Source organism: Salvelinus namaycush, chromosome 19 (genome assembly GCF_016432855.1).
Source record: "Salvelinus namaycush isolate Seneca chromosome 19, SaNama_1.0, whole genome shotgun sequence".
Classification (NCBI taxonomy): domain Eukaryota; kingdom Metazoa; phylum Chordata; class Actinopteri; order Salmoniformes; family Salmonidae; genus Salvelinus; species Salvelinus namaycush.
In genome coordinates this window covers 42,730,130-42,743,267 of record NC_052325.1, presented here as the reverse complement: position 1 = coordinate 42,743,267, position 13,138 = coordinate 42,730,130, and positions in this window count along the sequence as shown.

Sequence of the window (13,138 nt, the reverse complement as noted above, 5' to 3'; positions counted from 1 at the left end):
TTTATTTTTTTTAGCTTTTATGTAGTTATCTACAATGTACCATGTCTACATCATGAGTAAATGTTGTATAAAGAAGCAAGTGAATGCTGAAATAAAACTCTCTTGATTTGATGAACTCCAGCTCATGATTCAAAGAAAGAGAATGTGATGCACTCTGCAGTCATCACAACAACAGAGCACATTTTTTTAATAACCTACAAAGATCTACTATTGTACACTAGCAGTGCTTCTCTCCCTTCTTTTCTCTATATTGTTAATATTCAAATGTATATTATAAACAAATCTATCTCGTCTTCCTATTGTGCGATTATTTTACAGCAGCAACATGCACCTTCCCAAGCACTTAAAATCCTGTGCAACCTTGCCAGCTCATCGGCCCATTGTGTAAGAGACGGGAGGGGGGGGGGGACCAGGGAGATAGGCAGGGGAGCTGGGTCTCCTACTCACGAGTGTTGAGGTTGGGTCTTAGCCCCTCCTTTGAGGGCAAGCAACAGTCCAGAGCACTTTCACAAAGGGAGAGCCATGGAGCTGAACTAACCATTCGCCCAACACCTCAGGCTTACATAAGCCTTGGAAAGGGGAGTTGAGAGTCCGCCAGCCCATGCAGCCCGGAAGAGGAGCAACCAGTGGCAGCCAGTCAATGAGGGAAGCAGCTCTGAGGTGCAGGCTCTCTTTATCTCCTTCCAAGCACTTCCAGGCACCACCACCACCGCAGCACCAAGGGGCTGGTTAATGAGTTGGAGGAGCTGGAGGGAGTGGCTGTACAGAAGGGGCTGAAGTTCACTGGCACAAGCAGCAGGTGGAAGAGAGAGAGAGTGTGAGAGACCCTGATGCACTGACTCTGTCAAGGAGAAGCACGCCCTTCACCTGACTGAGGTAGGTTTTTTTTTGATGGGTGAATGTTCGTTGTTTGTTTTCTTGTGTTTGTAGGGGGTTGTGGTGCATGGCGCAGGTGTGAACAGGCTTTGATTTCGTGAGAGGGTTGTTTAGTGAGCCAGCTGAGCGAGAGCTGGTGTAAAACCCTTCCTTAGGGCTGACAATGGTTTCAGAGTTGTCAGGAGTGAGCAGGTGTACGTGTGTCGTGTGTGCGTTTGCATGAATGTATAAGTGTGTCTGTTTCTGGAAGCCTGTGTGCATGTGTGCACTGTTTGTGTGGCCCTGCTTGCATTGTTTCTATGTTGTGTATCTGTATGAGCCTACTGTGTGGGTGTGTGTGTGACGTGTATGCAATTACAGGTCATTATAAAGCTGAGGGGATGCGCATCGTACGTATGGCCCTGCTTGCATTGTTTATGTGTTGTGTCTACTGTTTGTCCATAGAGGTCTTTTGGTAACCTGCCTGCTCTGAATTTTCCCATGCCGCCTCTCCTCTCTAACCAGCAAGGTTTCTCAGGGGCTCCTATGTTGAGTTGCTGCATGACTTCAAGGGAACAAAAGTCTGAACCATTAGTGGAACAAACAGCTCCCTACTATACCAACACATCTCCCACTTAGCATTCGCCAAATTTGAATGGTCCGTTTAGCTTGGTGAAGCACTCTGAAGTTCTCTGAAGAGCCCACCCATTCGTCATTTGACATGGTGGTCCAAATATCACCAAGTGAGGCCATAGTGGTCCGATCCTCTGGACAGTGGATAGACAAAGAGGCCAGTGAACGAGGAGGCAGGACATTAGAGAAGAGAGTGGGTGGCTCAGGGAAGGGGCCTTCATGATAAAGAGAAGGCTTCAGTAATGGCCTGCATTCGATATCGGGTTCAGCTGTAGTTCAAACTGTGTGTGTGTGCGTGAAATTACAGGTAATTTCAAAGCTGTGAGGAACTGCGAGAGTTAATCATTTGTGCATTCCAAGATTTTGGCTTGAGTGTTGGTAGAATTCACTTAATCTGAAAATCAGGGAGCTTTTAATCTCCAGGCTATTATCCAGAGAGCTCTGGCTGAGGTTAAACCAGTACAATGTGGCACAAGTACAACTACAACCTACAAAAAAACAATATAAAACCAACAGAGGAAAGAGAACACATACAACAACCTATAGACAACCATAATACAAGTTACCAAAAGAGGAAAAATAGCACATACAGGATAATCTGTATTTTGCTTCCCTTTACTGCCTAAATCCACAAACAGACCCCTACTACATAGAAACAACCCCTACTGACAAAAAAACAAAACCACCATGCAACTTCATTGTTACTGAATAGAAACTTAACTGATGCATCAGGTTCAGTTTGAAAGTAATTGATGACCAAAGCCCACTCAAACACAATACATCTAGCTCTCTGTGGTATTCACCATGCAATTGTGTTCTAAAAATATGCACATCTAGTACTTTCTTCAAAGAATTCAACACAAGACCTTACCGTGCAATTAACAATAATTTCCATATACAGTGCATTCGGAAAGTATTCAGACCCCTTGACTTTTCCTCAATTTTGTTGAATTACAGCCTTATTCTAAAATGGATTAAATAAATAAAAATCCTCCTCAATCTACACACAATACCCCATAATGACAAAGCGAAACAGGTTTTTTGGATATTTTTTAAAACAGGAATAACTTATTTACATAATTATTCAGACCCTTTGCTATGAGACTTGAAATTGAGCTCAGTTGCATCCTGTTTCCATTGATCATCCTTGAGATGTTTCTACAACTTGATTGGAGTCCCACTGTGGTAAATTTAAATTGATTGGACATGATTTGGAGAGGCAAGATTCAAGATTCTCTGGTCTGATGAAACCGAGATTGAACTCTTTGGGCTGAATGCAAAGAGTCACGTCTGGAGTAAACCTGGCACCATCCCTACGGTGAGGCATGGTGGTGGCAGCATCATGCTGTGAGGATGTTTTTCAGAGGCAGGGAGACTAGTCAGGATCGAGGGAAAGATGAACGGAGCAAACTACAGAAGGATCCTTTATGAAAACCTGTTCCAGAGCGCTCAGGACCTCAGACTGGGGTGAAGGTTCACCTTCCTACAGGACAACGACCATAAGCACACAGCCAAGACAACGCAGGAGTTGCTTCGGGACACGTCTCTGAATGTCCTTGAGTGGCCCAGCCAGAGCCCAGACTTGAACCCGATCGAACATCTCTGGAGAGACCTCAAAATAGCTGTGCAGGGACTCTCCCCATCCAACCTGACAGAGCTGGAGAGGATCTGCAGAGAAGAATGGGAGAAACTCCCCAAATACACGTGTGCCAAGGATGTAGCGTCATACCCAAGAAGGATCTGAATACTTATGTAAATGTGATATTTAAGTTTTTTATTTTTTATAAATTTGCTAACATTTCTACACCCTGTTTTTGCTTCCTCATTATGGGGTATTGTGTGTAGATTGAACAATTTAATCCATTTTAGAATAAGGCTGTAACGTAACAAAATGTGAAAAAAGTCAAGGGGTCTTAATACTTTCCGAGTGTACTGTAAATACCTGGTAATTGTCTGTACCATAAAATTAAGTGTTAGGCTAAATGTATATTCTCCAAATACACAACAAGGGCATGAGGGAAAGGAAGTACCACAAGTGAACCTGAGGAGGCCAAACACAATAAGACATCTATAGACTAAGGACAATTCCACAGAAACAGAATGACAATGAGACTCCAATGTTTCACTTTAAAAGTACGCCAAACACAAAACATTGATTGCAAAGTTCAACAAACTATACAACTCTATGCACAAGGACGACTTTTAACAATTTCCACTGACATTTTGACAAAAACACATTTACTCGAAGAACTGTGCAGGAGTAAATCTTGGTAACAGAATGTTGGTAAAATGTCCCTCAGTTTTTGTGACCACGTTTTTGAAAAACTCTGTTATATCTACTTTGAATTAAGAACGGGGTGTCAGCTATGATATGACACCTTGAGTAAAAAAATATATATATATATATTCTAATTGAAGTACAGTAAGAAAAGTGGTTTAACATCCAGTACAGACTGACATCATGGGTCCCCAAATTGTACTATACAGAAATGCATAATTCTCTTCATGGTTATGTATCCTGAGTAGGTACACAAAGGTAGAAAACTTTAATATCCTCCTTTGCATGTTTGGGTATGATTCTACACACTGGCTATTATTCTAATGAGCTCTGCCCCCAAACAAGACCACGTTTGGTTGGTCCAGACCAGACCAAATCTCTACCAATCATAGACTATGTTTCACAAGTTTGAACATCCTAGTACAGCACAGTAAAGTGGAGTTCAGTACAGTACAGTACAGTACAGTATAGTACAGTACAGTACAGTACAGTCAATTATACTGTACTCTATTCTAGTGTGCGCTAAGGTACTCAATGACTGTTTATGAATGGGCGAAGCCATCGATCACGTGACATCCTTCATTCCTATGTGAAGACTCAATTCAGCATTTGAAGCCAAGGATGTCAGATAAGGTGGTGTTTCATGGATGCATAACATGCACAGTTTGAGCTACTCCAAGAAGTGACGTTGCAGGCTAGCTCAGTGCTGCCCCTTCTCATTGAATATCTCAAGTTGAAGGCAGACCAGAGTACTGCAGGCTGCCATTAGCAACTAAACTATCCTAACTTCTTCTGTGTGCGATTTTAAAATAATCAGTTCGAGGACATACATCTGCTGTAATAGAAGCAATTATTGCTTCCGAGATTGTCTTCTAAATATACATATATTTTTTACACAAAGATTGACATTTTCCAATTCAATATAACGGGGAGTCCTTTTTTCTGCAAAGAATACCTGCAGTAAAGGTCGGCCTTGAACTTCGTGGCTTCGATGAGAGGGGTCAGTGTTCTTACCTGACTGTACTGTACTAAACTTTACTTTAGTGTTCTGTACTGTTCTGTATTGTACTGACTTCTGACTTCTGACTTCTTCTACTTGACAAAATGTCAACCACTTTTCAACATCCATTGACGTCCGGTGTCGGTCGTTGCTCAGTGGGTGAGAGGGCTGGTTACAGTACAAGGATAGAGAGGGGGTTCGTGGGTAGGTGTCAGTAAGAGCCGGGAGAGGTGACATTAACTGGGAGGGGTTGTCCAGACTGTTTTCACATTTGCTTTGACCACCAGATGACAGGAAGAGAAAGAAAACAGTTATGAGCTGAACATAACAGTATGCCAGTGGAAGGGAGGACAGTAGCACTGGACCCAACTGTGGTTTGTGACTACTATGAATTCTCATTGTAGCCAATTCATGCAGCTATTCTGTTCCTCATTTTTCTGTCATTCTGTTACCGATTTGGTAACAGAATGAAATGTTTTAATCCGTTAATAAATTATAAACCAAATTGTTATCAGTAAAATGAGGGAAAGAAATGGAAAATATCTTAAAGATATGTGTTTTTTTGGTAAAGTTTTTGTGATCCTATTTGATGTGGTCCAATAAGCTTTTTACATGGAAATACCCATAAACACTGTGGGGTCTAGGAACAAGGTCGCTCGTCACTAGATAAGAGAAGGCACACACCTGTATGCATATCACCTCTCACTTACCATATATGGAGGGAGGGAGAAAGGGAGAGAGAGCGCAAAGTTCAGGTGCTGTAAATTGCGTGGTGAGATGTACAGGTAGTCTGCTGCTGCCTGCTAGATCCTGACACATCTCACCCTCTCCTCTCCACTCCTGTTCCCTCCACATCAGGTGAGTCCTTTGTACAAAGTAACAAGCTAACAGTCGGTTTCTGTGTGTTTTCGCAAAGACGTCATGTAGAAAATGGCCATTTATGCGGCATGAGCTCTATTGATGTGGACAATTAAGGACAAATTATGTCTTGGTCACTGTGGAACCATGGGAGGTTAGCCAGGGAAAATGGACCTATCAGATGTAGATATCAGCTAAAGTAGTAAAAATATCTGCCTGCAAATGTATTGATATTGGTTATGGGAGACATTTATTTGAACGGAAATGGGATTTGTTTGAACAGTATATTGTTACAACAATATGTCTAAAATAAGCCAAATCAAAAAGGATAGTTTTGAGATATTAATATTTTAAATGTCATTATACTCCTTAATTTAATGAATGTGAAATTTGCATTACAGAATCAATACATACTCCATAGTTGAGAGAACACTATAAGGAGTATAATGACACCAAGATGTCTGTATGGTTGACAGATTATAGGGTTTTACAGGAGGCATGTATAGGTCTAAAAAAGGCCTACAATTGCCAATTTCCTCATGATTTTCAATACAAAATGTGTGATGCTTCCTCCCAATGAAGTTCTTATGTGAGAATTCATAGCGGTGGGAAGTAGTGGTGCTGAGGGAGCTGCAGCTCCCCCTGATAAATCAGAATTTAAAAAATTACAAAACACAATTTTACAAATATCAACAACAACAAAAATGATGTATATGGGCCATTATTACACCTGTATGAGCGGACAAAAATAGTCGTCAGTAGCACGGGGATAAAATAAATGTTTTGGCACCCCCCTCTCTAAACATTGGCTTGACGCAAATAATTTCTGCAAAACTAAATATAAATGTTGATATTAGTTGGCAAGGGTCTTACTACAACATTATTGTGTTTTGATGTACACTATATATACAAAAGTATGTGGACACCCATTGAAATTAGTGGATACGGCTATTTCAGCCACACCCGTTGCTGACTGGTGTATAAAATCGAGCACACAGACATGAAATCTCCATAGACGAACATTGGCAGTAGAAGAGCCTTACTGAAGAGCTCATTGACTTTCAATATTCCACCGTCATAGGATGCCACCTTTCCAACAAGTTAGTTCGTCAAATTTATGTCCTGCTAGAGCTGCCCCGGTCAACTGTAAGTGCTGTTATTGTGAAGTGGAAACGTCTAGGAGCGACAACGGTTCAGCTGCGAAGTGGTAGGCCACACAAGCTCACAGAATGGGAGCGCTAAGTCCTGAAACACTCACTACCGAGTTCCAAACTGCCCCTGGAAGCAACGTCAGCACAAGAATAGTTCAGCAGGAGGTTCATGAAATGTGTTTCCATGGCCGAGCCTAAAATCACCATGCGCAATGCCAAGCGTCAGCTGGAGTGGTGTGAAGCTCGCCACCATTGGACTCTGGAGTGATGAATCACGCTTCACCATCTGGCAGTCCATAATCCACCATAATCCAAAGGATTAATCTGGGTTTGGAGGATGCCAGGAGAACGCTACCTGCGCCAATGCATCATGCCAACTGTAAAGTTTGGTGGAGGAGCAATAATGGTCTGGGCCCGTAGTTCCAGTGAAGGGAAATCTTAACACTACAGCATACAATGACATTCTAAACGATTCTGCGCTTCCAACTTTGTGGCAACAGTTTGGGGAAGGCTCTTTCCTGTTTCAGCATGACAATGCCCCCGTGCACAAAGCGAGGCCCATACAGAAATGGTTTGTCAAGATCGGTGTGGAAGAACTTGATTGGCCTGCGCAAAGCCCTAACCTCAACCCCATCAAACCCCTTTAGGATGAATTGTAACGCAGACTGCGAGCCAGGCCTAATCGCCCAACATCAGCGCCCAACCTCACTAATGCTCTTGTGGCTGAATGGAAGCAAGTCTCCACAGCAATGTTCCAACATCTAGTGGAAAGCCTTCCCAGAAGAGTGAAGGCTGTTATAGCAGCAAAGGGGCGGACCAACTCCATATTAATACCCGTGATTTTGGAATGAGATGTTCGACGAGCAGGTATCCACATACTTTTGGTCATGTAGTGTATTTCTAATGCCTTTGAAGACTTTTTATGCTAGATGTATTGTAAGACCCCTTTTCCACATTTGACCAGAAATCTAAGCATTTGCTTATTCCCAATTTTCAGCATGGGAAATGGTTGAAAAATGTATATACCTTAGTTACTCAAAATTATAGACTCTTAGCCTTCATTTTACACCAAAGTTGATATGCTCCTATAAACTTCACATGTTAGTGCTCATGGGTCTTTTTACATGGTACACACTCTGGGGTCTAGGAACAAGGTCGCTCGTAACTAGATAAGAGAAGGCACACACACCTGTATGCATATCACCTCTGCTTGCCATATATGGTCACTAAAGTAATCGACAATCAAAAGTGTGCGTGTGTGTGCGTGCATGTGTGTGTGTGTGTGTGTGTGTGTGTGTGCGTGTGTGCGTGCATGTGTGTGTGTGCGTTAGAGAGAGAGATGTTGGAGAGAGAGAGAGAAGACAAAGTTCAGGTGCTGTAAACGGGTTGGTGAGATGTGCAGGTAGTGACACATCTCACCCTCTCCTCTCCACTCCACTCCTGGTCCCTCCACATCCGGTGAGTCCTTTGTACAACGTACCAAGCTAACAAACAGTTTCTGTGTGTTTCGCAAATAAGTGATGTAGCAAATGGGAGTTTATGTGGAATGAGCAAATGGGTGTTTGTGTGGAATGAGCTCTGTCTTGATGTGGACATTTAAGGAGAAATGATGTCTTGGTCATTGTGGAACCTTGGGAGGTTAGCTAGGGAAAATGGCCCCGACATGTATCGGATATATAGCTATCAGCTAAAGTAGTGACATTTTTTCCCTGCAAATGTCTTCATATTGATTACAGAAGAAACATTTATTTGAATGACATATTGAGCCCAGTCTGAAAATGTGTATATTGTTAGTAACAAAATGTCTAAAAATAAGCAAAATCAAAAAGAGTAGTATATTAATATTCATATTTTTGAGGTTGAATAAATGAATGTGAAATTTGTTTTTCCTTCCTCCCACTGATGTTCCTATGTGAGAATTGCCAGTACAATCTGAGATACTAAAAATATTTTCCGCTCCCGCTGGCATGGAATCGCCCTATTATCCAATCATGACACAGGCAAGATAAGTGTCGTTGTGATGAATCATTATTGTATTACTCTATCAACAGACCTCTGAACAGCAGTTATGGGAGGAAAAATGGTGCTGATAAGTTGACTCAAAGTTATTGTTTTATGATAAGCAAACACGCATTTATACTGTGGTTACTCCACAAGTAGAAAGGCTCATTGTGAGCGCAACAGTCTTACTTATTGTCAATTTGAAATGAACATTTTGTGAGCAATCACTCACTTGGTTTTATTCCATTTGACAACTTACAGCAACGAAAATCAAATAGTTTTCAATGTCATGAATTTGGCTGGGATGTGCAAATCAGAAAGAGTGTTTTTGAGGACATACATACACACTGCAGGGAACAGAAAGGAAAGATAAGCTATAGGTTAAGCAGTGATACACATTTAAACAATATACACACACAAACCTACATGTACAAATTACCTTGACTAACCTGTAGCCCCGCACATTGACTCGGTACCGTTAACCCCTGTATAAAGCCTTGTTATTGTTATTTTATCGTGTTACTTTTTATAATTTTTTACTTTAATTTATTTGGTCAAATTTTTCTTAACTCTTTTTGAACTGCACTGTTGGTTAAGGGCTTATAAGTAAGCAATTCACTGTAAGGCCTACACTTGTATTCGGCACGTGACAAATAAAGTTTGATTTGATTTGAAACCAGCATGGAGCAACTATACAGTAATGAGTTGATGAAGCTGTGAATAGCCTATCATGGGTCTTTGTAGTTATGAGCCTTATATTTATTATTGAATCTACCCAGGGTGTTGGGGTGGGTCATTTATTTGATTGACAAACACTCAGGCTACAAAGGAAGCAATGTAATAGGCCTGCTAGTCTGTTTCAGCGATGGCTGCTGTTTGGTTTAGAAGCCGTATGGAGACGAGTCTGTGGTTACAAGACACAGACAGAGCGCAAACACAGCACAATATTACTTTATGGTCCACTGCTCATAAACTGAACTGGGCTTCCATGGTCTATCAGCAGCCAGGCAACTAGCCAGCCTGCCAGCCAGTCAGCCACACAGTATGCTGTTCCAGCTGGCCCTCTTATTCTCTAAATGACGATTCTATTAATCGGGACAAATAGTTCTGTTAAGTGGATGTTTTGTTCCTATATGTTGTTGGGGACTATCGCCTTTCCACAGTGGACATTTGAATAAGAGTAGCCTACTCTGTGTCCGAGAAACCAGTCCTAAAGGTTTAACTCCTTGACAAGACCACTGTTCTCTACTTCTCCCTTAGATTGATCGAGAAATTATATTAGCATTATCATAAAAACTTGGCTTTGCCTCAGCAGCCAAATGTACCAACTAAATAACAAACCATAAATGTGTCAATCCCTGTATTTACAGCACGCTGTACAATGGAATGGTCCACGAAACGAAGCACACGTTAGACACATATATATGTATAATTCTGGCAGGTCCTCATTACAAATAAGACATGAGACCATGATGGAAAAGTTGACATTCAGCTATCTGTCAATATATTCCAATATCGCAGTATAACTGCACACACTGTAGTAAGGCACCATATGTTTTGACACTCAGAAAATTGTAGACTGCTGTGTTCAAGACTGTGGTAACAATTGGGAGGTACTGAGACTTTCACTTCCTGCTTTGTGGCAGCTGTTTACGCTCCTCCTGCAAGGGTGGCTTCAAAATATGTTGTTCCTTTTATGTAGTACAATGAGCACAGACTTAGACACTCTTGAGCAGTATACTCCCGTTACCATTCTGTGACCTGAGATAGGAAATACTCTACTGAGGTCACATCCAGGAGTGAAAGTAAGGTAGTACGGTCCAGTACGGCGTGCCGGCAAAATAAATAGTGGGGGTATGGCATACCGCTAAAACATGATTAAAACAAAATAATTAAAGCAAAATGCCAAGAAAACTGTAGGCTATTACACTATTATGTATCATTACCACATGAAACATGAGCGAATGGACTTGAAAATGGGTAGTATAGCCTATGCTCCAAAATGCGATGTGGTTCGACGAGGACACACACTTTGCCAAGGCAGGGAGAGATGAGTGGCCGACAGCAGCAGACAGCAGTAGACGTACTGTATAAATCCTGGCCTAATGGCAATTGCCAAATGCCGTTACACTTTTTGTTGTTTTGTGTAACAGATGTCTTTTTCCATTCACCACTGTTTGGAGTCTGGAAATATGTTGCGAGTGGATGAACATGTGCGGTTGGCCTAGTAAAGGAGCTCTTTGAAGTGATTGTTTGACAATCCGATGACAACATCAAGACTGGTTGTGTTTATGCCACAGTAAAAGGTCATACATTTTAATAGTTAAATGAGAAATCTTTACGGCCCACAGAGATCCTATTGAATCAATAGGGATTCTATATGGAATTATATGATAACACAACACTAAACAAACATTAATTGCACTATAACAGTGACAAACGGTGCCCACAAACTGTTAGGGCCAGCAAAGACCCAACAGCAGTCCCAACACCTTACCACTGCTACGCCTGGCTTTCAACGGAGCCTTGTCTGGCAGCGAAACAGTTCATTCAGCCTCATTTACTGCCTTTAAAAAAATCTAAGCTGATATAGCTGACTTGCTTAAACAAATGTGGTTTCTCCTGATGATTGAGATATACAAAATATGGCATAAGGGGACGACAAGCGGATAAGAGGCAATCCGTAATTCCGATTAACACATTAATGAGCAAGCAACGACGAACGTCGTCAATATAACTATTTGTTCAGCACTTTTGAGAATGTACAGCGACAGAATTCAGAACATGGGCAGTTCTTACAGTGTACTCCCAGTACAACAAGTCAGAACTGTAGGATAAATAAAGGGAGCATATAAACAGACAATGAAAGCTCTTACAAAATTCAGTGATTACATTTCTCTAAAACAGGTTATAGGCTACAGTACATGTGCACCACCAAGTTAGAACAGTAGGTGAAATTAAGAGGTGAAAATAGACCAAATTATTAGGGTGAGGCACATTAAACGCTGTTTGGGTCTTTACGTGTCAAAAAAGATAACACTATTTGACGAGTTAAATAAACGTCAAATAACACAATTCTATTATAGAATGTTGTGTGTGCTGAATTTGCACGTGCAAGCCAAGCGCCACCACTACTATCAGTAGCACTGTCAAAGCTGTACAAAAAAAAGTTGGCAAACAAGCACACGGCCACGAACGATGTGTCTACAATACCGCGTTGGTGAAAGTAGACCAAATTATTAGGTTGAGGCACATGGGCTACTAACAGCGTATTACATTACATACACTTAGTATAACTTTCTTAGTGACAGTATACATATCTCCCTTGCATATTACATCATTTATGCAGCAGCATACAAGACATTTTTGGACTCACCTTGTGAAGGTGTCGCGGCGGTCCTTTGTGGGAAAATGTTGTCATCAAACTTTGTCATTAAAGTCTGGCATACTCTGGATTTATCGTGGGAACTCTGAGAGAAAAAAACACACAGCCACACTGGTTGCTTTGCAATGCTTGCAGTTAGCCACTGATTCCTTCCAAACAACTCATTGTTGAATTTGAACTTGTTGTGTGATGTTTATGTTCAATGACCGATGATACGTTTTATCTATAATTTTTCTTTATATGACAAGGATTAAAAAGGATTTGCCTGTAGATTGTCAACTTTATTCATGATGATGACTGCTAGCTAAGACTTTGAAAGTAAGATGTTGACGTGATCAGTCCAATCAAAGCTACTGTGCATATAACGTGATTTGACGTCGTTTTATCTGTGGCCAATGACCTTGAGCCTTATTGGAAGGGCACTTGTAATATAACTCTATGGCAGGACCCAAAGGGCTGACATTTTGGATGTCTACCCTTACTAAGGACTTAAACTTGGTGATGACGTACTGTCCCCATGAGTGACAGAAAACTGAGCCAATCAAGGCACAGTGCTCCTATTTTCTGCTGGCTCGCCCCACCACCACAGAGAGCACTGAGCCAGGCTGAAACACCTGCATTTTGGAGCTGCCTTACTCAAGAAAACAAAAAATAGACCATGTGTGAATGAAGCTTTATTAACTGAATTATATATATTCTTTTTTATACATTGTTTGCAAACAAATATGAGATATGTATTAATGCCAAAATAACATGAAAAACAGGAAAGCCACCCCCACAAAAGAAAAAAATACATATATTTATTTATTTTGCTAAAAATGTGGGGCTCAAAACAGGTGGGGCTCTGATTAGGCCCACACACAAGCGTGTGCACACAAAGGACATCCAGTACAAGGAATACATTTAATCTACTTTCACCCCTGTCACATCATTGACTCTGCCAATGATCAACTCATTGACTTATGGATCAACTCCTC